The sequence below is a fragment of the Haplochromis burtoni genome, unplaced genomic scaffold, assembly GCF_018398535.1.
Source record: "Haplochromis burtoni strain Fernald_Lab_line unplaced genomic scaffold, NCSU_Asbu1 Contig_2628, whole genome shotgun sequence".
Classification (NCBI taxonomy): Eukaryota; Metazoa; Chordata; class Actinopteri; order Cichliformes; family Cichlidae; genus Haplochromis; species Haplochromis burtoni.
In genome coordinates this window covers 1-5177 of record NW_024584989.1, presented here as the reverse complement: position 1 = coordinate 5177, position 5177 = coordinate 1, and the positions used below count along the sequence as shown (strand labels likewise).

General features: G+C 42.1%; 1 long non-coding RNA gene across 1 annotated transcript in view; it reads right to left on the bottom strand.

Annotated features, from left to right (window-relative positions):
* The window catches only part of LOC121813795, a 5799-nt gene extending 2176 nt beyond the window's left edge, over positions 1-3623 (bottom strand). The window contains exon 1 of the long non-coding RNA XR_006053887.1: positions 3291-3623. This is a non-coding gene — a long non-coding RNA (uncharacterized LOC121813795). The remainder of the gene's footprint in view (positions 1-3290) is intronic.
* Positions 3624-5177: the final 1554 nt, after the last annotated feature.

The window sequence follows — 5177 nt, the reverse complement described above, 5'->3', positions numbered from 1 at the left end:
TCTGTGAATTTCCCATTCCCTGGTAGCGTACTCAGTGCTTGCTCAGAAGTTTAGAGGTATTTTTCGCTGTAAAAATAAGTTTTCTTCCCACGGAGTGAACAGCGGATGCTAATTTTTTTGCCACTTTTTACGGAATCAAACTCAAAGTAAGGTCAGTACTTCCACGCTTTAAACGCTGCACGCTCATACTCACTTGTTATATGATCCATTGTTGAACTGCATACAGCCGTTTTCTACCACAGTTGCACTCGCTTACGTCACTGTCATTAGATATTTTTGCTAATGAAGTCACGGTTTAGTAACGCAGTAACGCAGCGTGCTTACGGAAAAGTAACAATAATCTAATTACCTTTTTTGCAATAGTAATCCCTTACTTTACTCGTGACTTGAAAAAGTAATCAGATTACAGTAAGGTATTACTTGCAACACGTTACTGCCCATCTCTGCCCAGGACACATCACTGTGAAGGAACAGCACTGTACCAAAGACATTGAACTGTTGGCGGTGAGTGTCCGGCCATACTACCTGGCCAGGGAATTTTCACACGTTATTTTGCTGACTGTTTACATCCCACCCTCGGCCGACGCTACGGCAGCCTGTGAGTACTTTCACTCCACTGTCTCTCAGCTACAGATGGCACATCCGCAGTCCTTCATTATTATCTCTGGGGACTTCTTTCATGCCTCACTATCTGCCAGTGTCCCTAACTTCTCCCAGTATGTTAACTGCCATAAAAGGGACAGAAAAACTTTGGACATATTGTTTGCCAACACAAAGCAGGCTTCTCCACCCCACTTACACCCCTATGGTGAAGAGGAAACCCCCCACAAAGAAAGTGATAAGGGTGTTGTCTGAGGAATGCAGTGAGGCCCTGAGAGACTGTTTTGAATGCACAGACTGCCAGGAACTCTGCAAGCCTCACCGTGAGGACATTGACGCCCTCACCCACTGCATTACAGATTACATTAATTTCTGTGTTGAGAACACTGTGCCTACCAAGAAGGTACAGTGTTTCTCAAACAATAAACCGTGGGTGACCCCAGAACTGAATTCCTGTACATCTTCAACCTGAGCCTGAATTTGGAGAGGGTACCTGAACTGTGAAAGCCTTCCTGTGTGGTTCCGGTGCCAAAAATCGCACACTCCAAGGAGCCCAACCACTTCAGGCCAGTGGCCTTGACTTCTCATCTGATGAAGACCATAGAAAGGCTCATCCTGCACCACCTTCGCCAACTGGTGGGCTCAGCGAGGACCCCCTGGAGTTCGCCTACCCGTCTGGAATTGGGGTGGATGACGCTGTCATCTACCTGGTACACCGATCTCTCTCTCACCTAGAGCAAGCAGGGAGCCCTGTGAGGATCATGTTTTTTGACTTCTCCAGTGCTTTCAACACCATCCAGCCTGCACTACTGAGAGGGAAGCTGGAGGGAGCCGGAGTAGGCACACAGCTGACTACGTGGACTATCGACTACCTTACCAACAGACCACAGTATGTGAGGTTCCATGACTGTGTGTCCGAGGTGGTAATCTGCAGCATGGGGGCACCACAGGGCACGGTTCTCTCACCCTTCCTGTTCAGCCTTCACACTTCAGACTTCTGTTATAATGCGTGAATGTGTGTGCGAATGGGTGAATGACTGAATGTAGTGTGAAGCGCTTTGGGGTCCTTAGGGACTAGAAAAGCGCTATACAAATGCAGGCCATTAACCATTTACCATATAATTCGGACGATTGCCATCTACAGAAGTTCTCAGATGATACAGCCATCATCGGATGCGTATGAGACAGGAATGATCAGGAATACAGGGGGGTCATCAGTGACTTTGTTGGCTGGTGTCACCACGGTCACCACTTCATGCATAATGCACCTTCTATGTGTATAGACATATATATATATACACATACATATACATACATATACATATATGTATGCATATGTATATTTAGTGTGTACATGTGTGTGTGCGTGTACATGTCTATACTTATAGATATCTATTACTTACATAGGAATAGCAGTGGTAGAATAGTTATGTTAAGCTATATAGTTTATGTGTGGCATATTTTCACAACCATATCCATTATCACATACTGTGTATACTACTGTTGTATATAGTGTATTATCTTACTTATTTTATGTTTGTTTGTATTTTATTTGTATTTTTTGTATTTTCCTTCTGATATCTGTACTTGAGCTGAGGTAACGCAAAAATTTCCCTATCGTGGGATCAGTAAAGTCTTATCTTATGTTATCTCATTTTGTATCCCTGTATTAACAAACATACTATATTGGCCCAGTTTATTTTTCATATCATTGTTGTGAGGAGACCATAAATAGCATTTGCATTTTCTGTTGTACATCTCCAAAAGTTGATTCTGTTCATCTGGACGTAGCGTTTTCAGTGGGAGAAACGTTTCATCATCATCCAGGTGACTTCTTAACTGCAGGTTTCCTCAGTCTTATAAACAGTACACTGGATGGTGGGATTGGGATTGGGATGGTGTTCGCTCTGTGTTGTAGCGTCATGATGACGCCCAGTTTGTGCTCCAGTGGATGATGAGAGTCAAACCTTAAATACTGATCCGTATGTGCAGGTTTACTGTACACGTCAGCTTTTAGATGTCCCCCATTACTGATGGAAATCTCACAGTCTAAGAAGGCTAACCTGCCACTGTTCATATCCTCCCTGGTGAATTTGATGTGTCGGTCCACTGAGTTAATGTGATCCGTGAACTGTGGAACGTCCTGAGATTTGATTTTCACCCAGGTGTCATCCACATATCTGAACCAATGGTTTGGTGGTGTTCCAGGGTAGGATAGCAAAGCCCTCTTTTCCACTTCTTCCATGTACAAATTGGCCACGATGGGTGAAACTGGGGAACCCACGGCACACTCGTGTTTCTGAACTGACCCTTGTATGTGAAGTAGGTGGAATGAAGACACAGTTCAAACACACTTGGTCGATGCTGAGAGCGGTCCTGTTGCTGAGGTTGGGGTCATCCTGTAATCTCTTACAGACTACCTCCAACGCTTCCATGACTGGGATGCAAGTAAAGAGAGATGTAACGTCGTACGAGACCATGGTTTCATCTGCCTCCATAGTGACATCTCTCAGCTTCTCAACAAAACAACTCTGCATTACTTACTGAGTTAGACTCAGAGGATCAGAGATTAGAAGTTCTACAAAGAGCCAAACAAGACTTCCCGTATAGGGGTCTGTAAGCTTACCCATCAACAGTGTCAGCACAATTAATATTTAAACAATAAATACAACTAAAACATGATGACTGACCTCAGAGTTTCAAATCGACATCGTTGATTCTCCAGAAGAACACACAGCTGTTTCACTCCTGAATCCTGCAGATTGTTGTAGTGTCCACTCAAATCGAGCACACTCGGATGGGAGGGGTTGGACTTCAGAGCTGCTGCCAGATAATCACAGCTGATCTCTGACAAATCACAGTTCCTCAATCTGTATAAAAAAATGAAACATGTGAGTTTATTAGACAAAGTGTGACCTTAAACCCATTCAGTGTTTCATCATCTGTTCAGAGCTGAAGAAGGTTCAGAATGTAGAAGTTTAGAAAATGGAAACTCCAAACAGCTGAAGCCAACAGGAAGCAGCTTCAAATAAACACAACAAGAGAAAAAACTCTGAATGTTTCACATTAAAGTCGTACATTTATCATTAAAAAATGAAAAAGACTTGAAAAAGTCATGTTTTTCATTACAAGAACCACATGGCTTCACTTTTTTCACACTTCACTTTTAAAGGTGAAGTGTGAAAGAAATGGACATATTTGAAGTCCAACACCTTTTTCCAGTCACATTATTAAAGCAGACAAACTACAAGCTCATTTTCATTCCAACAAGTCATCTTCTGACCTGGACTAACAACAATGGTCTCTATGTGCAGCTGATTGTAATACGAGCGCTCAGGGACTGTATACAAAGTGCAACACTGAAAGAGGTTGTATACTGGCGATATAGACTGCAATTATCCGGTGGAAACATGAATTTTCCTTTCAAGGGCATTCTGAAGTCATTGAAAGAGTGCTTGATGCATGCTCATTCATCCACGTAAGTAAATCCCAAAAGCTTGATTCTGTTCATCTTGACATAGCTTCTTCAACTGAAGAAGTCAACTGAATGAGTGAAAAAATGTTTCTACCACTGAAAATGCTACCTCCTTATGAACATAATCAACCTTTTGGCATTGAAAGAGTAGTTCAATAATGAAAATTCACAGGGCTTTTACTTTGAAATCCAAAGAAAGGTGGCCTTGATATTGACAGAGCGCTACTAGAGTACAAGGGTGTGTCATTTGGATCTAACATTAGTGTGGAAACAACACTAAATTATATTTGTTATTATGTACATAACATGTCTGTTAATTCACTCGAAGTTGGCTTTTATTTTGAAATCAGGTTTCGAAGGTACATACTTTGAAATCAGGGTTAATGTTGAAGCTACATTCACTGGAAGTTGTTCTTTATTTTGAATTCAGGTTTCCACGTCTTGCCAAAATACTTGCCAAACGAAGGGAACATAAAACAAAGGGGAGGCTGGCTTGACTGTAATTCTTCAACATGAGGGTGGCTTGACACCAGTTTGTTTTCACTAGTTCCCAATAGCCGCCGTAGCTCCTGATAATTGTGGTGCTCACACAACGTATCAGAGCCACTTCTTCTTCTGTCTTTTTATGGAGGTTGACAAGCGACCTCAGGTGCATTACCTCCACCTTCAGTACGAAGAGAAATATTTTATCATTTCCACAATACAGGGGCCAATGGAGTCAAAGACACTAATGAAAAAAAGAGGCAGGAAGGACATCAAGGGGTCTTGAAGTTGGTTTCATATGACCAAGCAAAGCACTGATGTCATGTAATCTAACAGGAGTAAAGGAGGACCAAGCATCAGAGGTGAGCAAATTGTAATCTTGATACTGAGAAGATGATGGAGAGATATTTGACCTTATCGCAGTGACCTTATTTGTGAAATAATTCAAAAATTCATTACAATCAAACGTTGAGTAAACTGGAGAGCAGTGTTCCATGTTTCCCTCTCACCACATATCCAAACAGATATCATGACCAGCAGCTTTTACAGCTGTGGCTCCAGCAAACATCAGCTGATACTAGAAATTAATATTAAATCAATTCCAACAACAGCTGATCAA